This window comes from Nicotiana tabacum, chromosome 16 (genome assembly GCF_000715075.1).
Source record: "Nicotiana tabacum cultivar K326 chromosome 16, ASM71507v2, whole genome shotgun sequence".
Taxonomy (NCBI): Eukaryota; Viridiplantae; Streptophyta; class Magnoliopsida; order Solanales; family Solanaceae; genus Nicotiana; species Nicotiana tabacum.
In genome coordinates, this window is record NC_134095.1 from 98,660,359 (window position 1) to 98,687,899 (window position 27,541).

The window sequence follows — 27,541 nt, forward strand, 5'->3', positions numbered from 1 at the left end:
GATAAATGGTACCACATTAGGAAAATGAGCTCCAATTTCTGTTTTTATTGAAGCATTCTATCCGTATTATAATTACGGAGGCATAGCAAAAAGAATCATCGAATTTGGACGTTGTATGAGGATTTTATGGCCATTTTACTAAGAATTGGGTTATTAGATTTTTTTCAGATTAATTACGAAATTGTCACTGTTTCCTATTTAAAAATATGCACTATTTCTAAATATTGAAACCAACATATCTCCTTCATTATAAAGTCAAATGGAGTGATTCAAAAGCCTATCTTGACTGAAATTTCACAATGAATCCATTGGAGGCATCAAAAGCAAGTTTCGGGAATATTTGGCATGCAAAACGAGGTAGAACAAATGGGCAAGATTACTTAACATGGAAGGTTTGTTCATTTGGTCATATTTTGAGTTGGGAAGCTCTGATATGGGTAATATTTGGAGGCAATTTTCACCATATGGATTGGGATAAGTGTTCTATACTCGATTTTGGTTATATTTCATGAATCCATCTTCGTTTTTGGCATTTGATTGATGATTTTAAAGTGAAATTTGGGGGTTTTGTCTAAACTTTTATTAAAGTTAATTTTGGAGTTTTGAACACCGATTTGGAGTCGGATTTGAGTGAAACTAGTATTGTTGGACTTGTAATTGAATGAGTTTTCGGATTTTATAAATTTTGTCGGGTTCCGAGGTGCAGGTCCGAGTTGGGGTTTTTGGTCGATTTTGGGCTTTCATTAAAGATTCGACCTTTTTTGATTGGGATTGGTTCCTTTAGCATTGTTTGATGTATTTAATTTGTCTTTTGGTTAGTTTAGAGACGTTCGGATGTTGGAACGCGCGTGACTGCATTTTTGGAGCATCGCTTGGCTTGCTCGATACTGGAATCGGCTTGTTCAAGATAAGTGACTTTTCTAAACTTAGTACTGAGGGTATGAAACCACGAATTTCGTGTTATGTGATTGGTATTGAGGTGACGTACATGCTAGGTGATGGGCGTGTGGGCATGCACCCTATGAATTTTGACTTTGTTGTCTAATGGAACTGTTTAATGGCCCTATTTTATTGATATATGTGCTTTCACCGTATGATTAAGTAACTGAGCTGTCAAATCATGCTAGATATCCTGTCTAGGCTTTATGATGATATTGTTAGGACCCATAAAGGTCATTTCTTGCGGTTATCTCATTGATTTTATTGATATTTCGTACTCAGTCATATTTATGCATTCATATCATATCTCAGTCTCAGTTGCTATATTGATACATCATATCATTATTGTCGGGCTAGTTTTATGACATTGAGGTCCCGAGAGACTAGAAAGATTGATGATTGAGCGAGGCCGAGGGCCTGATTGTGAGGATATTTATACGATCGGGATGCATGCCGCAACATGTTCTATTGATTTATGCCCGAGTGATGCCGAGGGCCTGATTGTGAGGATACTTATGGGATTGGGCTGCACGCCGCAACATGTTTTATTGATTTATGCCTGAGTGAGGCCGAGGGCCTGATTGTTATGCCATTATTGGCTTGTTATAGCGCTTGGGTTGAAGGAGCCCCTCCGGAGTCTGCACACCCCCAGTGAGCGCAGGTACCTACTGAGTGCAAATGCCGAGTGATTGAGAGGACTGAGTGGCTGTGAGGACTGAGTGACTGGGAGGACTGAGTGCCTGTGAGGACTGAGTGACTCGGAGGACTGAGTGAATTGATACTCTGAGAGTAGACATATGGTTTTGCTACTGAGTCGCATCGAATTTTACATGCACATGACGTACATGCATAAAGATGCATTTTTTCTCATAATGTACGGTATCACGTCATTCATGAATTTTTTATACACATTGATATGTGGGCATAGAGAGGTATTTCACGCATGCTATCTGGAAGAAATGAAACATCATATTTACTATTGAAAGGATTTTTGAAAAATCTCACAGTTTTTAAACTTACTCGTATTTTCGACGATTTCAGTAAAAGAGTTGAGTTTTCACCGATATACTTGAAAGGCGAAACTATTTTTTGAAAAAACTATGAAAAAGCCAAGCATTTATCTCTGAACTTCTTCCTTATTTATATGTTGTACATTGTTATGAACTGTTATTGGATATTGTTGTTGGACCCGACCTATGGTCCAGCTCGTCACTGCTTTCAACCTAAGGTTAGGTTTGTTAGTTTTTGAATATATGGGGTCGGTTGCACTCATACTACACTTCCCGCACATTGCATGCAGATTCCGAATGTTGATATTACTGTGTTCGTAGGGAGCTGAATTAGAAGATGTACTTGCATCCCTATTGTACTTGCCTCTTGTTCATGGTAGCCTTAGAATTATTAAACTATGTTTACGGATTTTTCAAACAGATGATGTACTTACTTCATATCAGCTTTTTAAACTCTATTCTTAGAAGCTTATGATTTGTACTAGCAGTCCTTGGGAATTGTATAAGATTAAGATAACTCATATGTTTAATTGTTTATTTAATATGGTTGAAATTGGATAGTTATTAGTTGGCTGACCTAGCAGGTTGGGTTAGGTGTCATCACGACTAGTGGATTTTGGGTCGTGACACCTACAGTGCACGCCCACACGCCTGTCACCTAGCGTGTGCGTCACCTCAACACCAATAACATAACACGTAAATTCAGGGATTCATACCTTCAAAACCAAGTTTAGAAGTGTTACTTACCTCAAATCGTGAAAATCTCTACTCAAGTAAGCCCTTGCCTCGCGAATCGACCTCCGAACCCCTTGAATCTAGCCGCAAACAACTCGATACAATAAACACAAGCTATAGGAATTAATTCCATATGAAAAATGCTAAGTTCTTAATCAAAAGTCGAAAAGTCAACCCCGAGCCCATGTCTCGGAATCCAAAAAAAGTTATGAAATTCGAACACCCATTCAACCATGAGTCCAACCATGCAAAAGTTACTCAAATCTGACATCAAATCATCACTCAAATCCACAATTTTTGCTCTCAATTCACTCCTAAAATTCCACCTCAAAAATATATAAACTAGGTGGGAAATTCAATGGGTAATCAATATTTTTGATAAAAATGATCAAAAAATGGCTTAACTCAAGAAATCACGTGAAACCCCTCCTAAAAATCGTGTTACATTTCGTACTTTAATATTAGGATAAGTCTTAGTAATCCATATGCGTTTGAAGGGATTAAGACCATTCATGAGATTATAGAGGATTTGTGACTATGATATTGTAAGTGTAACAATATTGATACCATTATATATATTTGATATGGTATTTTGAGTGGAACATTTTTTTTAAAAAAAATGGTTTGAAAAATATGATTTTATATAGTTATTAATATTACTACTTTTGAACATGTTTTAAATTATACACATAATATCAGAAAGTTTATGAGATTTTCTTTATTGTAAAAATAGAAATTATTTTCTCACAAGAAAAGAAGGTTATCTTTTTACCATTTTAAAAATTAAGCGTATGAAATTTTTTATTCTTTATATGAGATTAAGAAAATTATAAGTTGAGAAAATATATGTATTTTTATATGGATATTTTAATGAATAATAATGTATGTATTAATTTAATATAGTACCACATCACAACGATAGTAAAGTATATTATTGTAAGGTGTATAAAGTGTATTAAAAGTAAGCAGTATTATAAGTAATTTGAGATAATCCTTAATTATGTGAATTATTGAATAATGGCTGAGGAAATATATCAAGACTCTTGAATGGAAAAACTTTGGATAAAGGCTAAGACAACGTCGCAGCCACATGGAAAATATATCAATTGACTGTTGAATCACTTTGATAAGGTGGCAATTCTAGGCAACGAGAATTCTTTGGAAGCATGCAAGTGTGCTTGGCGTAATGTAAACTATTTTATCATGAAAAATATTATCCATATGTTTGGTTGAGTATAAATGCTGGTGGCGTTTTTATTAAAAAAGTCAGTGCTTTCTGAAAGAGGCAGTTCATATTATTTGTTAAAAGTGAATAGTTACTTTAAACAGACTACAATTAATCTTGTTAATTGATGAATTCAGTTTCCTGTTATTCTAGTCTAATTACTATTAAGGTGTATTGGAAGAACTTGTGTCAGTATATGTCTGATGTGAAGTTAAATACTATTCATGAAATACATTCCATATATTTGGTGGAGCATAAAAGCTGGTTGCATATGATAGTCGGAGAAGGGGATGGTGCAGCATAGGGAAAATACCTTTCTAGTGACTGCAATTAGCACATTAACATTAGCAACGTGAGATTTTGCGATTTTAAGGGAGTATGGTGCAACCTTTTTTCAAGAATATCATACGGATTTTTCCCTAGTCCATGTATGTTAAGGCTATCCCTTCTTTTCTTTTGGCATGATCCATACGATACAAATGAAACGAGCAAATGCACAACTTCCATAAATGACTCTATTCATAGAAGTAGTAGGGGTGCCTATGTTCTTGAATTCCCATATGTCTTATTCTTCTATCGTCTATTAATAGGTCTCAGAAAAATACGTAAGTTGAAAAAGCTTACATCATGATATTACTCAAAGGCATAATGGTCATATGATATTCCGAGAGATTTTATTGACGTACTTCTCATGCATTGCATTCATTTATACATGTACATTGACCCATGAACAGATGGCGTTATATATGCATATATATGTATATTATATGTATATGGGATATGAGAAAAGGTTACGGCGTAATATACGCACCACCACCTGATCAGCTGGTATACGTTGATGATTTTACCCACAATGGCCAAAATTATATGATGGGATGCTCTCAAAGGCTTGATGATGTGATGAACACATGTACCGATGCACGACATGACATTTATACACATATGCATGACACTATAAGTATTTCATAATTTACAGAGCTATCCAGACATGCAGGTTGAGTCCTTTACTCCATGTTTCTTCCATGCTTTATATATATTTATTTACATGTCTTACATACTCAATACATTATTTTTATTGATGTCCTTTTGTTGGGGACGCTGCATTCATTCCTGCAGGTATATATAATCAGTTTGACGAGCCCTCATAGTAGACGAGATTGACATTCAGCGAAGGATCGGTAAGACTCCACCTCATTCAGAGTATAGCCGAGTCTATGAGTCATCATGTCACATTTTTGATACAGACCTATGGGTAGGACGGTACCCTGTCCCATTTGATGTCAAATAATCGTAGAGACTTTATAGATAGAGGTTCATTTTGTACAGTATGTCAGAGGCCTTGACGTCTCATATGTATTAACGTCTTAAGAAAAATGGTTCAGTGATACAGTGTTTTCCACTTATAGTTATACATTATGAGTTGTGATTATGTTGGCTCATGATAGTTACAGAAGAAAAAAAATAAGTTACAGAGTGGTTCGCTTGGGCCAGTGCGGCACCATGTGCCAGCCACGCCTCCCCAGGTTCGGGGCGTGGCAAAGTGGTATCAGAGCAGGTCATGTCCTTGGGAGTCTACAAAGTCGTGCCTAGTAGAGTCTCACTTATGAGTGTGTTGCATGCCATATTTATAATTGAGAGGCTATAGGGCATTTAGGAAATGTTACCCTTCTTTTGTCTCCATATCGTGCCATAGAACTGAGTTGTAAGAAATCAGTATGAAGCTTTCACCAACTTTGGTATGCACCAAAGATGCAGGTGTCACAGTAGAGCTTTAAGGCGTAATTTTCACCTATGTTGAAGGGAGGTTGTAAAATAAACAGAAGATACAATGCGAGGTTGAAAGGTAAGTAAGGTAAAGGTGAAGAAGATACGACATACTCAAGTACAAAAGGTTGTGAATAGTCGAGACTTCAGATATAGTTTGGGTTTTAGTTTAATTTACAGAAGAGACCCTAGTGATAATTTTGTAAATCTTTAAGAGTTAACATTCGAGGACAAATGTTCTAAAGAGGAGAAGGATATTACATCTCGTACTTTAATATTAGGATAAGTCGTAGTAATCCATATGAGCTTGAAGGGATTAAGACCATTCCTGAGGTTATAGAGGATTTGTGACTATGATATTGTAGGACCCCGTAAGTGTAACAATATTGATACCGTTATATATATTTGATATGGTATGTTGAGTGGAACACTTTTTAAAAAAAAATATGGTTTGAAAAATATGATTTTATATATTTATTAATATTACTACTTTCGAATATGTTATAAATTATACACATAATATGAGAAAGTTTATGACATTTTCTTTATTGTAAAGATTGAAATTATTTTCTCACAAGAAAAGAAGGTTATCTTTTTACCATTTTAAGAATTAAGCATACGAAAATTTTTACCCTTAATATGAGATTAATAAAATTATAAGTGGAGAAAATATATGTATTTTTACATAGATGTTTTAGTGAAATAATAATATATGTATTAATTTTATATGATACCACATGAGGACGATAGTAAAATATATTATAGTAAGGTGTATAAAGTGTATTAAAAGTAAGTTGTATTTTAAATAATTTGAGATAATCCTTAATTATATGAATTATTGAATAATGGCTAAGGAAATATATCAAGACTCTTGAATAGAAAAACTTTGGATAAAGACTAAGGCAACGTGGAAGCCACATGGAAAATATATCAAGTGACTATTGAATCACTTTGATAAAGTGGCAATTCTAGGCAACGAGAATTCTTTGGAAGCATGCAAGTGTGTTTGGCATAATGTAAACTATTTTTTCATGAAAAATATTATCCATATGTTTGGTTGAGTATAAATGGTGGTGGCATTTGTATTAAAAAAGTCACTACTCGCTGAAAGAGGCAGTTCATATTATTTGTTAAAGTGAATAGTTACTTTAAACAGACTACAAATCTTGTTAATTGATGAATTCAGTTTACTGTTACTCTAGTGTAATTGCTATTAAGGTGTATTGGAAGAACTTGTGTCAGTATATGTCTGGTGTGATGTTAAATACTTTTCATGAAATATATTTTCCATATATTTGGTGGAGCATAAAAGCTGGTTGCATATGATAGTCGGAGAAGGAGATGGTGCAGCATAGGGAAAACACCTTTCTAGTGACTGGAATTAGCACATTAACATTAGCAACGTGAGATTTTGCGATTTTAAGGGAGTATGGTGCAACCTTTTTTCAAGAATATCATACGGATTTTTCTCTAATCCATGTATGTTAAGGTTACTCCTTCTTTCCTTTTGACATGATCCATACGATACAAATGAAACAAGCAAATGCACAACTTCCATAAATTACTCTATTCATAGAAGTAGTAGGGGTGCCTATGTTCTTGAATTCTCATATGTCTTATTGTTCTATCGTTTGTTAATATGTCTCAGAAAAATACGTAAGTTGAAAAGATTACATCATGATATTACTCAACGGCATAAAGGTCATATGATATTCCGAGAGATTTTATTGACGTACTTCTCATGCATTGCATTTATTTTATAAATGTACATTGATCCATGAACAGATGGTGTTATATATGCGTATATATGTATATGGGATATGACAAAAGGTTACGACGTTATATACGCACCACCACCTGATCAGCTGGTATACGTTGATGATTTTGCCCACAGGGGCCAAGATTATATGATGGGATGCCCTCAGAGGCTTGATGATGTTATGAATACATGTACCGATGCACGACATGATATTCATATGCATATGCATGACACTATAAGTGTTTCGTAATTTATAGAGCTATCCAGACTTGCAGGTTGAGTCCTTTACTCCATGTTTCTTCCATGCCTTTTATATAGTTATTTACATGTCTTACATACTCAGTACATTATTCGTACTAACGTCCTTTTGTTGGGGATGCTGCATTCATGCATGCAGGTATAGATAATCAGTTTGACGAGCCCTCATAGTAGATGTTATTGACATTCAGCTAAGTATTGGCAAGACTCCTCCTCATTCAGAGTGTAGCCGAGTCTATAAGTCATTATGTCAGAGTTTTGCTACAGACATATGGGTAGGTCGGTACCCTATCCCATTTGATGTCAAATAATCGTAGAGACTTTGTAGATAGCAGTTCATTGTACAGTATGTCAGAGGCATTGAGGCCCATATGTATTCATGTTTCAAGAAAACTTGTTCAGTGATACAGAGTTTTCCACTTATAGTTATATATTATGAGTTTTGGCCATATTTGCCCATGATAGTCACAGATGAAAACAAATAAGTTACAGAGTGGTTCGCTCAGGCCAGTACGGCACCGGCTGCCAGCCACGCCTCCGCAGGTTTGGGGCATGACAAATCGCCTCCAACCGAGCTTGCAATGTCCAAAAATGATAAAAATCTCGGAACCCTTCAATTTTAAACACTGCTAGTGGTTCCACTTCTGCGGTCTATTTAGCAGTTTCTGCGGTACCTCTTTTGTGCTAAAAAATTTACTTCTACGAAAAGCACTCAACCCCCGACCTGTCGCTTCTGCGGCCAAGAGCTCAACCTACGAGACCGCGCATGCGGCCCCGCATTCTCACCTGCGCGCCCAAGCCAATTTCCAAAATTTTGCACATGCAACTAATGTTCCGCTTCTACGAACTTGAAGAAGCACTTCAACTTCGCGCCTGTGACACTCCCCTGGCCAGACCCAGCTCCACTTCTGCGCCATTTCAGCCGCACGTACGGCATCACACCAGCGTCTAAACCCCTCGCATGTGCGTTCACACGAGAGGTAAAAATCTCAACAATGCTTCAAGTCCAACTTTTGATCTTAACCATCTAGAATCCACCTGAGGCACCCGAGAGCTCAACCAAACATACCAACAAGTCCTAAAAAATGATACAAACTTAGTCAAGGCCTCAAATCACATCAAACAACATCAAAAATATGAATCGCACCCCAATTCAAGCCTAATAAAATTTACGAATTTTCAACTTCTACATTCGATGCAGAGACTGATCAAACCAACTCCGATTGATCCCAAAATTTGTACACAAGTCATAATTGACACAACAGACCTATTCCAACTTCCGGAACTAAAATCCAAGCACGGTGACCACAAAGTTAACTCTCGGTAAAACTTCTCAACTCTCCAAACTCCTATTTTTCCAACTTTTGTCATTTCAAGTCAAAATCATCTACGGACCTCCAAATCAATATCTGGACACACTCCTAAGACCAAAAATAACCATACGGAGCTATCGGAACCATAAAAACTCCATTCCGGAGTCGTTTACATATAAGTCAACATCAAGTAAACTCTTTCAACTTAAGCTTCCAACCTTGGGACTAAGTGTCCCAATTCATTCCGAAACATCCCCGGAACCAAAAAAATTACCCCGGCAAGTCACATAACAACAATTAATCATAGAGTAAGCAGTAAATGGAGGAACGAGGCTACAACACTCAAAACGACCAGTCGGGTCTTTAAATGTTGCCCTTCTTAAACAAACCTTCATCCTCGAACGGGTCTAGAATCATACCTAGAGTCTCAAATAGGTGTGGATATCTGCTTCGCATCTCCATCTAGGTCTCCCAAGTAGCCTCCTCGACTGGTTGAACTCTGAACTGCACCATAAGTCCACCAACCTGCCGATCCAAAATGTCCACCGGCTCTACATCATAAGTCAAATCACCATCTAACTGAACCGTGCTGAAAGCCAAAATATGAGACAGATCGTCGATGTACTTCCGGAGCATATAAACATGAAATACTGTATGAAGACTCGATAGTCTAGGCAGCAATGCAAGCCTATAAGCCACCTCTCCAACCCTCTCAAGTACCTCCAAAGGCCCAATATACCAAGGTCTCAACTTGCCCTTCTTCCCGAACCTCATAACACTCTTCATAGGGAAACTATGAGTAAAACCTTCTCCCTTACCATGTAAGCAACATCACGAACCTTCCGATTGACGTACCGCTTTTGCCTAGACTGTGCCATTTGAAGCTGATCCTGAATAAACTTAATCTAGTCCAGATCATCCTGAACCAAATACGTACCCAATAGCTTAGCCTTACCTGGATGAAGATCGACACCGTCTCCCATACAAACCCTCATACGGAGCTATCTAAATGCTCGATTGGTAGCTGCTATTGTAAGCAAACTATGCAAGGGGCACAAATTGATCCTAAGAACCCCCAAAATCTATGACACAAGCACGTAGCATATCCTCCAATATCTGAATAGTGTACTCGTACTGTCTGTTCTCTGGGGATGGAATCTGTACTCAGCTCAACCCATGTGCCTAATTCGCATTGCACTGCTCTACAAACTGCAATGTAAACTCTGTTCCCTGATCTAAAATGATGGACATCGAGACACCGTGAAAGAAAATAATCTTTTAGATGTAGATTTCAGCCAACCGCTCTGAAGAATAACTAGTCCTGACTAGAATGAAATGCACGGACTTGGTCAACTAATCCACAATCACCCAAATAGCACCAAAATTTCTCAAAGTCCATGGTGATACGCACCCACTTCCACTCTGGAATCTCAAGCCTTTGAAGCAATCCGCCCGATATTTGATATTTGTACTTCACCTGCTGACAATTTAGGCACTAAGCTACTTACCCCATTATATCTTTCTTCATACTCCTCCACCAATAGTGTTTCCTCAAGTTTTGATACATCTTTGCAGCACCCGGATGAATGAAATACCGTGAACTGTGGGCTTCCTCAAGAATCAACTAAGGTAGCCCCTCTACATTTGGCACAGAAATCTGACCATGCATCCTTAACGCCCCATCATCTCCAATAGAAACCTCATTGGCATCATCGTGTTGGACTATGTCCCTGAGGACAAGAAAATGGGGGTCATCTTATTGACGCTCTCTAATGTGATCATATAAGGAAGACTGAGAAATCATACAATCTAGAACTCGACTAGGCTCTGATACATCTAATCTCATGAGCTGATTGGCCAAAGGCCTGAACTTCCGATGCAAGAGGTCTCTCACCAATAAGAATAAAAGCAAGGCTACCCATACTCACTACCTTTCTACTCAAGGCGTCGACCACCACATTAGCCTTCCCGGGATGATACAAAATGGTAATATCATAGTCCTTTAGCAGATTCAACCATCTCTGTTGCCTCAAATTTAGATCTGTTTATTTGAACAAGTGTTGGAGACTCTGATGATCCATAAATACCTCACAAGACACACAATAGAGATAATGCCTCCAACTCTTCAATCCATGAGCGATGACTGCCAACTCCAAATCGTGAATAGGGTAGTTCTTCTCATGAGGCTTCAACTGGCACAAAGCATAAGCAATCACTCTACCATCCTGCATCAAGACACACCCAATACCAATACGAGAAGCATTACAATACACTGTATAAGAGCCTGACGCTGAAGGCACAACTATGACAAGCTAATTAAGGTATCACTACAACATAATGTGCTTATAGCTACAAAAAGGAACGTAGCTAATTATGAAAATTTCCGTGGCTAAATACTTTAGCCACAATATTTTTTTCATATCATTTGTAGCAAAATGTAGCATAACTAAAAGTTAGCTAAAAATGTTACATGATCCATGGATAAGAATTAGTACTTATTGCCACGAAATTTTTGTGTTGTAGTTATATTTATAGCAAATGATTTTATACTCTTGCCACGAAAAATAAATCTACAGCTATCATTACGTGGCAGCCATAATTCTACTAGAAAAACATCAATTTGCGACGAATTTCTTACTGAAAATGAAGTAGTCGCTAATGGAGTGTGGCAAAAGATTCAAATTTATTTGCCACAGATTATTAGTCTGTGGCAAAAGTATTTTTGTTAGCTGTGGACTAAAAGTTTCATGGCTACAAATCATACAAAAAAGTCGTGGTTATATTATTTTATTGTATTATATTTGAATTTTTTTTACCATAAAAATAATTTATTATAATGACAAAAGTTTCTCCCACAAATCCCCTGTTTCTTAGCTATTTGAATTTTTTTACGAATTTGTAAATATCTAAAAAATTCTAATTTTTGTGGCAATTATTAGGTAGTAGCCACATTTTTTAAATTCACATATAAGATTTCGTAGCTATAAATACATTATGTTGTAGTGTATGGCTGAAATACACTGTTCATCAGATGCATGAATGTTGTTGGGGCATTGGTCAGCCCGAAAGAAATCATAAGAAACTCATAGCGATCATAGTGGGTCCTGAATGTCATCTTCAGAATATCCGAGTCCCGAATCTTCAACTTGTGATACCCAGACCTTAAATCAATCTTAGAGAACACCCTCGCTCCTTTAAGTTGGTCAAATAGATCATCAATATGCGGCAAAGAATACTTGTTCTTGATTGTAACTTTGATCAATTGCTGATAGTCTATGCACATCCACTAGTACCATCCTTCTACTTCACAAACAGAACCGGTGCACCCCAAGGCGATACACTAGGCCTAATAACCCCTTATTAATAAGCTCCTAAAACTGCTCTTTCAATTCCTTCAACTCTGCTGGTGCCATACGATACTGGGGAATAGAAATGTGTTTAGTGCCTGGCACCAAGTCAATGCCAAAATTAATATCCCTGTCGGGTGGCATGCCTAGCAGGTCTATAGGAAAACATTCGAAAAGTCTCTCACTACCGGGATAGAGTCAATAGTAGGAGTATCAGCACCAACATCAATCATAAAAGCCAATTATGACAAACACCCCTTCCAATGATTTGTTGGGCCTTCAGGTATAAATCACCCTGTTGGGAACATAATCTAGAGAACCTCTCCACTTGATCCTCAGAAACCCCGACATCGCCAATGCCATGGTCTTAGCATGACAATCCAGAATAGCATGACACAAAAACAAGCAGTTCATACCCAAAATCACATTGAAATCAACCATACTAAGTAATAAGAGATCAACTTTAGTCTCCAATCCTCCAGTGGTCACCATACACGACCGATACACACGGTCCACAATAATAGTATCGCCTACTGGCGTAGATACATGAACAAGTGAAACTAAGGGCTCACGGTGCATATCCAAATAACGAGTAAAATAGCATGATACATAAGAATAAGTAGAACAAGAGTTAAATAATATGCAAGCATCTCTATGGCACAATGAAATAATACGTGTGATCACTACATCTGAAGCAACGGACTCTGGCTTGGTAGGAATAGCATAAAATTGATCTTGTCCTCCACCTGATCGACCTCCCCCTCTCAGAAGACCTCTAGCTACCTTTGCCCGACCTCGAGCTTGCTAGGCAAGTGGTGAAATAACTGGTGCGGCAGTCATAGCCTGACCCCTCTACTGCACTGGACCTCCCAAGCGACGGGGACACTATTTCCACACATGCCCAAACTCTCAGCACTCGAAGCAACTCCCTGCTGGTGGTGGGGACTGAACGGGCCCCTAATACTAGAATAACTGCTAGAAGGACCTGGCACAAAGGAACCCTCAACTAATGGACCATGAGATGAACTCTGAGCTTGGAGAGCCCTGAGAGATGACTAACTCGGATGCACTGTATAAACCATGGCTAGCTGATGCCCCACGATGAACCGGACGATCCATCTGAGCGGGCCTATAAGGACGACCCCTATTGTGGTAGGACTGCCCCCATAATTAACACCACTAAGTCTATCTAAACCATGAGGCCTCCTGACCTTCCTCTCCTCACACTCCTAACTACGGACCAACTCTATCCATAGGGAAATATCAACCACCTCATCGAACGTAACACCTGATGCATTCTCCCGAGTCATAAAAAATGCAACTGATAGTTAAGGCCATCAATGAACCTCCTAATCCTCTCCTTCTTAGTAGGAACCAACTGGATCGCATGACGAGCCAAGTCTAAAAATCTCATCTCATACTGGGTCATAGACATACCCTCCTAGCGTAGCTACTCGAACTGCCTTCAACTCCTCCCTGTCGGTCGGTGGCACAAACTTATCCAAGAAGAGAATGGAGAACTTGTGTCATGAAAGTGGTGCACCATTGGCTGGCTTGCTTTCTCATAGGCCTCCCACCATCTAAAGGCTGCCCTAACAGTCGGAAAGTAGTAAATGAGACCCCACTAGTCTCCAGAATATCCGCCGGGTGAAGAATACTCTGGTACATATCCAAGAAATCCTGAGCATCCTCTGACTCAGCCCCACTGGATGGTAGAGGCTTGAGCCTCCCATACCTCTCTAGTATCTTCTACTCCTCATCACTCATAATGGTCCCCATTTGGGCCTAAGCAGCTGCAATTGGCTGGGCTGGTAGTACCCGCAGTATCTGAAGTCCCTGCATCATCTCCTCTAGAGTACGAGAGGCAAGAGTATTAGCACCTCCACTCGCCTGAGAAGTGGCTGGCTTGGCCAGAATTAAAATCGCTTGAGCAAGGATAGTGTAAACAGTCAATATCTGGGCCAGAGCCTCCTGAAGGCTTGGAATCACAATGAGCACAATGGATGCTTGAGCTGGTCCTACCGGCTCAACTATATCTATAATCTGCTCCGGATCTGGAGCAACTGGCGGGTCTGCAAGTATTACTTTAGCTACTGTACGAGTTGCACCTCGACCTCTACTACGGCCTCAGCCTCTCGTGGCCCTAGCTGGTGGTGCCGGTGGCTGTCCGCTCGGTCCGGTAGCACATGTTCTCACCACCTGTGAGAATAAAATAACAAAAGTTTAGTTTCCAGAATCAAAAAATTCACACAACAAGAATAAAAGAAGGTGAAGTTTTCCTAAGTGTTCAGTAGCCTCTCGAAGATAAGTATAGACGTCTCCATACTAATCTGTAAGACTCTACTAAACCTGCTTATGACTTGTGAGACCTGTGTAACATAGGCTCTGATAGCATCTTGTCACAACCCAAATCTCATATGTCTTGATGGGGCCTATCGCAAAACTAGGCAAGCCAACATTCACAATAAAACCACGTATTTTTAAATTTGGAAAACATAGTAATATAAGTTCAAGAAAGAAATCTCATAAATACTGATAAGAAACTACTGCGACTCAATACAATATCCCCCAAAATTCGGGCCTCACTAAGTACATGAGTATCTACGCAATAACTTGGTCTGAACACTGACTAGGAAGGTAGAACAGTACAAGTAAAATTAAAAGATTAAGGAGGAGAGTTAAGGATTGCAGACGCCAAATCAGCTACCTCAAAAATCTTCAAACTCATAAATCTCCAAAACCAGTAACCACCGTGCCCGGAAATACCTGGATCTGCACACAAAGTGCAGAGTATAGTATGAGTACAACTCACCAATATACCCAATAAGTAACAAAACTAACTTTTGGACTGAAAGCAGTGATGAGCTCGACGGGTACTATCTAAATACATGAATAATTGTATAGAATTTAAACATGCTTTCAAGTTCAATAGTTTAAGCTCAAAAAAGATAAAATATTCCAAGTGAGGCTGAAATGAGGAATGATACATCTCTATCTCTACATGTAAATTATTGTTTACCATGAAAATAGTAATAACAATTAAATTTGTTGATGGGACTCTACGTGATCAATTTTTATGCTAGTTTGTTAAGCAGTTGATGTTAAGTATATGAGATTTAGAGACGAAATAAAGTAAATGAGAGATCTATAATCAAACCGATAGATTGGTTACTCGGGGCCTCGGGCTTGTCGATTCCGGGTCTCGAGGTCGATCTTAGGGCTCGGTTACGAGCTATTAAGGGCAATCAGGGTAGGGATAACAGTTATGGGTTAATTGAGGGAGGCTCTTTATGGCCAATGATAAGAAATAAATGAAGAACAAGCATGAAGACAATAAATGAAAGAAATAATATCAAGAGAGTGTGAGAGAGAAAAAAGAGTGTTCTTCTATATTTCCTATGGAGTAGCTGGAACAATAACCGACACTTACAAAGTGTTAAGGTTCTCCTTTTTATAGGAGGGGAATCCCAACATAGTGCAAAATACATTAATGATGTAAGATATCGGGATGGGATAGCTGGCTAACTTCAAGATACAGGCTAAGACTAGCTTTAGACTAGCCTAACAGATTTTGCCGGTCTTGACTGCACTCTTTGGTAACTCCCCATATTTGTTGGGGTCGCGACCACGTTATCCCTAGGTCGAGCATCGATGGACCTCGAGGTAGGGTACTCAGTCCATGGTCTAGAGCCTTCGAAGTGATCTTCTGAGATGCCTTATCAACGAGAAATAGGTTCCTCCGATTTCACCGTATACATATAGTCCCCACATTTCTTAGAGCGGAGCGACAAGAAATTATTTTGACATCCCACTCTTCAGGCTTCCCGTGACGGCGTCATACTGATGACGCAAGCCTCCATGATTAACGAAACATTTCGTCGTTTCACTTTTCCAGGATCATTCAACGTGTTGTGGTTTCTCATTCTTCAGGGCCATAATGTCGCTATCAATTCAACTCCCAAGGACGCATTGAATGCACCTATCGTTACATTTTTTGATGGTGATAATGGCGTTGTCAGTTACGTTGGCCCCCTTTCTAAAAATGGGGGCCTCCTGTAATCAACCTTTTACCCAAGTAGCTTCCGGTTTCTCATTCTTTGTCATTCACCATGTTTGAGGCACATGGCCTTAAGATTGTATGGCGGTACTTTTATCAGGCATGCTACGGCTTATCTCCTGGACCTTCTCTGGTCGAGCGAGATTATACTGTTTTTGTTTTTGTTGTTGTTGTTGTCGCTGTTGGCTTGGGACGACGAAGCAGATGGTCAATTTCCTCCTACCCAAGGAAATATTTGGATTATACACTGCTGCTCAAGAGGGGCCTCGGATTATACACCGCTGCTCATCTCCCATGATTACCCGGTGTGGCGCCTCACTCCCTTTGCTTTCCATGGGGTGAGGTGGTACCACCTACTAACTGTTGCATCCTGCAATGGGGCAACGTCTCAAGAAGTGGTTGTACAATAATAGCCTGGCGATATCCATACTAGCCAGATTTTTCACCCAGCCACTCTTCGTTTTTTCCTGCCTCTTCTGCATCGCTTTCCTCTTTGTCGTCTCCTCTTTTGAAGATACCATTCTGGGGAACCGAGATAAGACTTCTAAGGGGATTGTTCTTGGAAGATATTGTCTTTGATGACATGTGCCTGAGGAGATGATGCCCAAAAATGTTGTTGTTGTGGACACACCTTTGAGAATAGTCTATGCCCCTAGGCTTTCACTACATGTACACCTTCTTGCTTCTTTGTTTATGTGTAAGGACCCTTCGTGGGCTTTTGTAATCATATGTAAGGACCCCTAATGGGCTTTTGTAATTGAATGTTTGTGAATACAAAGATATTTCCTCAATTTTTATCTTTGATGCTTGCTACATTCTTTTACGTTTGTGCAGTTTCTACATACATGACTCTGTCTATTGTTGCTAATACAAACCCGGGTGCGAGTATTCCTTCTGACCTCTAGTTGATAAAAATGGCTTCCCATGGATCTTTTGTCGTTCCTCGGGGCAAACCCGGATTAACCCGATAAACTCGGGACGTTGGGACCCTTACTTTGAGTCGAGAAGAAGTAGGGCTTTGAACCCCTAAACTGAGACTCAGCATTTAGACCTTCGAGAACAGTCCCCGAGTGAGGGTTGATCCGGGGCATTTGGAGAATTGTCTTAAACTTAATGTATGCAATCTTAAGGCATTGTAGATAGGTCTCGAATGAGGGACTGCCCATTTTAGGATGATATATGTAATGTTGTTTAAGGCTTCTTGGAGCCTAACATATTTTGGATGGAGATCCTCGAAGTATGATATTGCCTCGAGGCTGGTGATGACGTCGTTGGTCTTTTAATTCCCAACTCCTTTTCGATGGAGGTCCTCAAGGTCAAACACTACCTCCAGACTAGAGAAGGTGTTATTGGCTTCCTAGAGCCTAACCTTGTTTTGATGGAGGTCCTCGAGGTTGGGTACCACCTTGCGACTGGAGAAGGTGTTTTTGGATTTTTGGAGCCTAACCTTGTTCTAATGGAGGTCCTCGAGGTCGGGTACCACCTCAGGACTGGCGATGTTGTCGGCTCTCTGGATCTTAACTTTCCTTTGATAGAGATCCTTGAGGTCGGGTACCACCTCGAGACTGGCAATGATATTGTTGGATCCTCAAAGCCTAACTTCTCTTTGATGGGGGGTCCTCGAGGTCGGGTACCACCTCGAGACTAGCAATGATGTTGTTGTCCTTTCAGAGTCTAACTTCATTTTTATGGAGATCCTCGAGGTTGGATACTACCTCGATGCTGGCAAAGGCATCATCGGCTTCCTGGAGCCTAGCCTTGTCCTAATGGAGGTCCTCGACGTCGGGTACCACATCGGGACTGGCGATGTTGTCGGCTCTTTGGAGATTAACTTTCCTTAGATGGATATCCTCGAGGTTGGGTAACACCTCGAGACTGGCTATGATATTGTTGGCTCCTTAAATCCTAACTTCTATTTGATGGGGGTCCTCGAGCTCGGGTACCACCTCGGGACTGGCGATGATGTTATTGGCCTTTTAGAGCCTAACTTCTTTTTGATGGAGATCCTCGAGGTCGGGTACTACATCAGTGCTGGCAAAGGAGTCATCGGCTTCCTGGAGCCTAGCCTTGTCTTTATGGAGGTCCTCGAGGTCGAGTACCACCTCGGGACTAGCAATGGTGCTTTTAGCTGGTTTTGAGGAAAGCGGATCGTTGTCGTTTTTCCATATATATATACATGGACATTTTTTGTTTTTTAGGGGATCCCATCACTTTAAGTAGTTGCCCTTCTTTTTCTGCGCTAGCCTTTCGTTGCTCCAACACTAACGCACTTGCACATATCCTTACTTTAGTTTTCTAATTTTGTCATAGCCATGGCAGCTATGTCTGGGGCCGTCCGACAGGGAGGGTAGAGCTTTGCCTCCGGCATTCAGGACCAACGAGAGTATGCCTTGAATGTTGTTTCTTCAATAGGAGAAGAACATCTTGGGTTAGTGATAAAAGACTGCGGATGGGGGAAAAAGGTAGTACCATAGATACTTCCCCCGGGTGAGGGCATCACGGATCGTGCCGATGGACTATTGAATGTGTACACATACCCTTTCACATTGGGCCCCCGTTGATAGGGTTGTGCTCGACTTCTGCCTAGAGTATCGGGTTACCTTTGCGTAGATCCATCCGTCATTTTGGCGAATGGTGCTGATGATGAAATTTTTCGCGGCGAAGGCGGTGCTTGACTTTTCTCTTAGTCATCTTATCAGGTTGTACCGGCCCTTCCACCATTGAGGCCTGCTGACCTTGTGATGCCAATAGACATGCCCTTTGTCGTTAATGACGAGGACGATGGAGATCGGGGATGGATGAGTCATTTCGTCCGAGTGCGGACCGCTGACAATATCCCCGTAGAGCTTATGCCATTATGTGAGGAATGGAATTATACATGTAAGTGGTGCATTTCGTGCTTTCTCAATTTTGCCTATAGTGAGAATTGGTTTCGTAACCGTGCCTTCCTTTCTTCCTCTACAGCGGTTTGATGGGTGCCGGGTGACATTCCTGATCTACCAGACTGGTTCCGAGAATTGGCGACCCACTAGACCTGTGAGGAGTGCAAGTGGTGAGCTTTGTCCCGGGGAAGATGGGAAGAAAAATACCATGGTGAGTTATCTTCTATTCTTTCCTTTCCCTTCTTTCATGTGGAGAAGCATATCCCCTTTACACGTATTAATCTTACTGTTGTAGGCATTGGAGAGACTTTTGAGGCAAGGTCGTGCTCCTTCAAAGAGGGGGAAGGGTTGCCAACTTTCGTGCTGAAGAACGGTAACAATGAACAAGATGTGCTTTCACAAGAAGATGGTGCTCAAAGTAAGGCAGAGTGGGACCGGGTCTTCGGAGCGGAAAAATCACCCGAGCCTGTCGTGTCTGTGGCTCCTGGTTCTGGAAAGAGGGTTTCTCTATCGCTGTCGCCTTCGTTTTCTGCCAATAATACTTTGGGAGATACTACAAACCTTGGGTCACATACACCGAGCGATCGTGCTTCGACCGGAGTCGACTCTTTCATGGCTGAAGGAACTAGATTGGCAGGTGTGCGCTCAACGTCCAAGGAAGCCCAGTGGCTTCATTTTATGGTGAGTTTCTGTATAGGTCTTTCGAGCTTCACGCCTTTCCTTTCTTATTGGGATCTATTTTGTAGGCGTTCAACAAGCTTAAGTTCGGGCTAATTTTTTGTAAAGCCAGGCTACATAAAGCTCTGGATGAGGAGAGATCCCTTAGGCTCCTTTGTGAGGAAAAGTAAGTCGATCTGGCGCACTTGCAGTATGAGGTGGGTCTGAGCATGAACTATGAGAACCATCTAAAGAAGCAGGTAATTTCCTGTTTTGGGTGAGCGTGCACCCCGCCTCCTGGTTCCTAAGGCTAATACTTAGTTTATTTCTGTTGCAGAAAAAGGCGGAGGCCCTGGAGCGCCTTCGAGATAAAGCAGGTTGGGCCAGGCGTGAATATCATAAGCTGAGAGCTCGAGCGAAGGCTCAGGCTTTAGAGGGGAAGGACGCTCTGGCTAAAGTTCCTGCTTTTGAAGCCCAACTCCACTTATCTTGAAAAATATGCTCACTGAAAATCTCGAAGAAAGACCCTCAAAGAGATCTGTGCTAGGGGCTTCGCCCTCTCGGAGGAATTGGCATTAGCAAGGGCAGACGAGCATGATGCTCGATTGCTTTTGCCCAATGCCGAAGAAAGTGAAGATGAGGCCGGTAGGTTGTAGCCCCCAGGGGGGCATAGATTTTGCCATCTGTATGTAGCATTTTCAAAGCATATTTATAGACGGAGATTGCACCTTTTCGCATATGTGTATGAAAGAAAACCTTGCAGCTTTATTTCCTTTGTATTTCTTACTGTTTTGAATTTGTCCATCGAATTGGTCTTCGAGTTGGTAGAAATCATTATAGTCATGATATGGCCCTAAGGCTCATTGGACTGGCTCGTAGGCTCTTACACACTTTCGCTCTCAAGCATAATTAGGCCATCTGCTTTGGGCACAGTCCTTGAGTCGGGCATCGACTCAGGATTATTTGTCCTTCGAATGGCCGAACTTTAGGCTGGAGATAGTGGCTCTTACGCTTTTGGTCAATGCGACCTTTTAATGAGGGCTAGCGACAATGGCTCCTAAGTCGTGGGCTAATGCGACCTTCTAGTATATGTGGGCTGGCAACAATGGCTCTTACGTCGTGGGCCAATGCGACCTTCCAGTGTATGTGGGCTGGCAACAATGGATCTTATGCCTTGCTCTCAGTCATATTCAGTTAACTCTTTTGGGTCCGGTCTCTGAATCGGGTTACGACTCGAGCTCATTTTGACCCTCATGTTTTCAGATTTCAAGCTGGCGATAGTGGCTCTATGCTTTAGGTCAATGCGACCTTTTGTGTGTATGGCCCTGAGGCTCATTAGGCTGGCGACAATAGCTATTACATGCTTGGTTGATGCGACCATTTATGTAAGCTTTATTTTCCTCTCATTAAGGACTTTTGAAGTAATTTTTGTCTGACTCGTCATCGGTTCGCAAAGAACCTCGATTTTGAGTAACTTGCGGTGGTGTTCTAGCACATAAGGAGTTTTTTCTCGGAGGCTGAGTAGCTCGAAGCCTGTGATTTGGAGTTGACATGGTTGAAGCTCTTTTGCCTATGCCAAGGGTAGCCTATTTAACCGGTTCTTTCTAAAGTAGATTCGGAGTAATTGAAGGCATGTGTGGCCTAGCGACAATGGCTCTTACGCCTTGTAGCAAATGTCGTATGTCCCCGAGTCACGTTAGTTTGGCTGGTATAACCATTTGACCGGAGTCACTTGTGTTTGGCCGGAGCCTTTGAGCCTCGAGTGAAGTAGTTTCAGCATCTATATCGAGGGTATGCCTTTTTAAGGGTCTTACAAGTTCGATATATAGCCGAAACTTTAGGATCGGGTCTATGCCTTTAGCAAGGTCTTACAAGTTTTACATATTGTTGAGGTCTTACAGTTTTACATGTCGTTGAGGTCTTACAGGTTTTACATGCCGTTGAGGTCTTATAGGTTTTGCATGCCGTTGAGGTCTTACAGTTTCACATGCCTTTAAGGTCTTACAGGCTTAGTTGTTGCCTTATGTAGGTCTTACGGGACTGAGTCTACCCGCTCGGGGTTTTACGACCTCGGGTTTTGATAAGTCGATGGAGATGATGCTTGACTGCAGTCCCCGATAGTTGGGTCGTGCAATTTTGGAGATATCGGTGCCAGTCCCCGATGTTCGGGGTGCTTTTAGCCTTGGGGATGTTTCATGATTTTCATGTTTCGGGACGTTTTCGGCGGAGGAGTTGTTTTTGCAAAGGTGCTAAGCCTTTTTTGGAGCGTGAGATGCTTTAATAACAAATATTCTTTAATTATTTGGTATAAATGTACACGTTTTTGCCGTCGGGGGCCTGGCTATACGGACACGATTCGTTCGACCGTTTGGCCCAGTGTTCAAGGTTGATTGCAAAAGAAGCCTTGAACACTTGTTGAGTCTCCCTTAGGTAGCATCCACATGTTGCCTCGTTAAAAACCTTGTTGGTAAAACCCTTTTTGGGATAAAAACTCGATCGAAGGAAAAGAGTACAACGAATGCTTTAAAACATTAAGGTCTTTGAGCTGGGTTAGCGCTCTGACTGCTTCGATCGGGTGCCTGCATAAGGGTTAGTCTGAAATATAAAATAAAAAGGGCGATGGTTATACCTTAGTGTGGGATGTGCTAGCGATGTTTCTAGGACTGATATGTCCTAATTACTCGAGATGAAGACGCGGTATGGTCCTTTACTTTGTTCGATCGTGTTTAATCAAAGGTGTGGCTTGACTACCCTTTGGCTCTTTTGCGAGCGGAGGTATTGATGTCGGTGCCACGTCGTGCACTGCGAACATTTCCCTTGTTGCATGTTGTTCCCCGTAGACTGTTTTAATTCCATAATTTGTTGGGAATTTCATCATTTGGTGGAGAGTGGATGATACTGCTCTCATGCAGTGTATCCACGGTCGTCCAAGCAAGGAGTTGTACCTCATGTCTCCTTCGATGACATGGAATTTAGCGTTTTGGGTTGTGCTGGCCACGGTGACTGGGAGGTTAATTTCTCCTTTCGTCGTTTCACTTGCCATGTTGAATCCGTTAAGGACTCGAGTGGCGGGCACGATTTGGCCAAGCAGTCCGAGCTGCTCTATCACCCTCGACCTGATGATGTTGGCTGAGCTACCTGGATCTACGAGTACACGTTTTATTTGAAAAGAATTTACATGGAAAGAGATTACCAGTGTGTCATTGTGAGGCTTAGACAAGGTCTCGGTGTCCTTTTCACTGAAAGTGAGGGCATCCTCGGGTATATACCCCCGAGTTCGCTATTCTCTAGTGATGGATATTTTTGTCCTTCTCATCAACGGTTCCTGCAGGGAATCGATGCCTCCCAAGATCATGTGGATGACATGTTGTGGCTCGTTTGTTTCGTTCTTCTTGGCCGCCTCTCTTTCTTAGAACAGATTTTTGGCTCGGTCGTTGAGGAATTCCCGGAGGTGACCTTTGTTAAGTAGTCGAGCTACCTCCTCTCAGAGTTGGTGGAAATCCCCAGTCTTGTGGTCATGCATGTTGTGAAACTCGCATACTAAGTTATGATTCCTTTGTGAAGGGTCTGATTGTACAGGCCTGGGCCACCTGGCGTCTCTAATTTTACTGATGGCGAACATGATGTCTGATACATCGATGTTGAAGTTGTATTCTAACAAGTGAGGTGCCCCTATTGGCCTTGCGTTCCTATCAAATCTGGATCTACTAATGGATCCCCAAGGATCATGTCCTCGGTCTATCCTTCGGTCATTGCAAGGTGGATTGCACCTCGGGGCGTTCCTCCTGTCTTCGGTGTATGTCTGGTACCTTTCTTTGTTCGGCTTAGGTTCCTTCGTCGGAAACCTGCTTGGATATACTGAGCCTGAGGGGGATCCCAGCTGGTCGTCTTCGGCCCTGATCTTCGACTAGGATTGGTTGTGGACGTCTGACCAGGTCACGGCGGGATATTCGATCAAATTCTCTTTCAACTGTTTGGAAGCCACCGAGCTTCGTTCGTTCAGACCTTGAGTGAAAGCCTGCACTACACAGTCATCAGAGACTGGAGGTAGATCCATCTGTTCCATATGGAAGCGAGATACGAACTATCGTAGCATTTTGTTCTCTCTCTGCTTGATTTTTAACACGTCGGATTTCCTCGTTGCTACTTTGATGGCACCGGCATGTGCTTTTATGAAGGAGTTTGCTAGCATGGCAAATGAATCTATATAGTTAGGAGCTAGGTTGTGATACCACATCACGGCCCCCTTCGAGAGTGTTTCCCCGAACTTCATTAGCAAGACGGACTCGATCTCATCATCCCTTACATCATTGCCCTTTACTGCACAAGTGTATGCAGTAACGTGCTTATTGGCATCTGAGGTCCCATTGTATTTTGGGAGTTCCGGCATTCTGAACTTCTTTGGAATGGGTTTCGGGGTCGCTTCATCGGGGAATGACCTTTGTATGAACTTCTTCGAATCCACGCCTTTAAGGACCGGGGGTGCGCCTGAAATTTGGTCAACTTTGGAGTTATAGGTCTTGACCTTCTTGTCGTTGGCTTCTATCATTTTCTCGCCCGATTCGATCCTTTTGGTGAGTTCCTTGAGTATTTTTATGATGGCGGGATCGGTCATCGACCTATTATTGCTCGATCTCTCCTGCACCTGTTCGGCTAGAAGTGATGTCCCCGATGCTACCATACTGGGAGTTTTCTGGTGACTTTGTAGCTGAGCAATATCTAGTTGTTGTGCCCGCAACATTTCAAAATAACATGAAGGATAACCTCATGTTCTTCACTAGTTGGGGTTTTCTAAGCTTCTTGTGGATCTCCTTGACGCACGTTTCTATCGGTATGCGAGCTTATATCGATCCGTTGGGTGTCGCATGATATTGTGTCCACGGGGACTAGCTCTGGTGCATTCCCAAGGTTTTGTGGCAGCACACCAACACCTGGAATAGCCACACCGTGTTCCCCATGGTCCTTAAGATTGTTATTTTCATCTCCGTTTACTGAACTAGACATTTTGATTTGAAATCGAAGATCTTGGACAAGAAAAAGCATGAAAGATAACTCGCGTTATATAGTAAAACCAGCAAGAACATAATCACTATTATTTTTAGCCCCACTGTGGGCGGCAAACTGTTTACCGTGAAAATGGTTATAACAATTAAATTTGTTGATGGGACTTTAAAAATACGTGATCTATTTTATGCTAGTTTGTTAAGCAATTAATGTTAAGTGTATGAGATTTAGAGACGAAATAAAGTAAAGGAGAGAGCTATAATCAAACCAATAGGTTGGTTACTCGGGGCCTCGGGCTTGTCGATTTTGGGCCTCGATGTCGATCTCAGGGCTCGGTTACGAGCTATTGAGGGCAATCAGGGTAGGGATAACTATTATGGGTTAACTGAGGGAGGCTGTTTATGGCCAATGATAAACAATAAATGAAGAACAAGTATGAAGACAATAAATGAAAGCAATAATATCAAGAGAGTGTGAGACAGCAAAAAGTGTGTTCTTCTATATTTCCTATGGAGTAGTTGGAACAATAACCGACCCTTACAAAGTGTCAAGGATCCCCTTTTTATAGTAGGGGAATCCCAACATAGTGTAAAATACATTAATGATGAAGAAATCGAGATGGGTCAGCTAACTTCACGATGCAGGCTCAGACTAACTTCAGACTAGCCTGACAGATTTTGCCGATCCTGACTGCACTCTTTGGGAACTCCCCATATCTATTGGGGTCGCGACCACATTATCCCTAGGTTGGGCATCGATGGACCTCAAGGGAGGGTACTCGGTCCGTGGTCTCGGGCCTTCAAAACGATCTTCCGAGAAGCCTTATCAGCGAGAAATTGGTTCCTCTGATTTCACCGTATACAATTATACATGCCAAATGTAATACAACGCACTGATAAAAATCATATTCATACTCTCAGAGTGTCAATGCACTCAATCCTCACAGTCACTCAATCCTCACTCGCACTCGGCACTCACAATCAATAGGTACATGCGCTCATTGCTGATAAGTCAAACTCTGGAGGGGCGGATCCTACCCAAGCGCTAAAATAAGACAATCATAGCATGAATCAATAGATCTTGTTGCGTCGTGCAACCCGATCCCATAAATATCCTCACAATTAGGCACTCGGCCTCACTCAGTTATTAATCTCTCCGGTCTTTCGGGCTCATAATGTCATGAAAATCAGCCCAAATAATGATGATTTAATGTATCAATAAACGGCAACAGAGACTGAGATATGATATACAAATGATAGATATGACTGAGTACGAAATTTCAAATAAAGCAAGTAATTCAATAGCAACACGACCTTTGTAGGTGCCAATAGTACCGGCATATAGCCTAAGCATGATTTCTAACATGAGTCACAACTAAACTTCTCTAACACATTGAAAATATATCGATAGTAACAAGATTATTTGACTACATAGTTCCACAAAAATGATCAAGTCACAATTCATGTGGTGCATGCCCACACGCCCGTTACCTAGCATGTGCGTCACCTCAACACCAATCACATAGCACGTAAATTCAGGGATTCATACCCTCATAACCAAGTTTAGGAGTGTTACTTACCTCAAACCATGCTAATCTCTACTCCAGTAAGCCCTTTCCTCGTGAATCGGCTTCTGAATTCCTCGAATCTAGCAACAAACAACTTGATATAATCAAGACAAGCTATAGGAATTAATTCCATATGAAAAATGCTAAGTTCTTAATCAAAATTCAAAAAGTCAACTCAAAAGATCAACCCCAGGCCCACATCTCGAAATCCAACAAAAGTTACAAAATATGAACACCCATTCAACCACGAGTCCAACCATGCCAAAATTACTCAAATCCAATACCAAATGGCCACTTAAATCTCTAATTCTTGCTCTCAAATCCCTATCCCAAAACTCCCAAAATTCCACCTCAAAAACACATCAACTAGATGGGAAATTCAATGGGTAATCATTATTTTTGAATAAAAATGATAAAAAGTTGCTTACCTCAAGAAATCACGTGAAATCCCTCTCAAAAATCGCCTCCAACTGAGCTTGCAAAGTCCAAAAATGATAAAAATCTCAGAACCCTTCAATTTTAAACACTGCTGGTGGTTCCGCTTCTGTAGTCCATTTAGCCACTTCTGTGGTACCGCTTTTGCAGTAAAAAATGCGCTTCTGCAGAAAACACTCAACCCTCGACCTACCGCTTCTACTTCCAAGAGCTCGCACCTGCGAGATCACGCTGGTGGTATCATGACCCAAGCCAATGGGCCGCGACGGGCACCCGATACCTTACTCAACCAAGTACCAATGTAATATATCTTTCATATCATACTATCATAGGTAAATAAACTAGAAAGGTTGTCATGAGATAACTAGAATAAAGCATGAGGGAATACTCAATATAGGATAACCATACATGATATACCGACTTATACATATGACGTACGGGCCTATAAGGCCGACATAATCTTTTATATACTCAAAACATAGGCCGACAAAGCCATACAAGTATCCGTATACATGACATCTGCCTACAAGTCTCTAAGAGTACATAAATATCATAAAGGTTGGGACAGGACCCCGCCATACCAATCAAT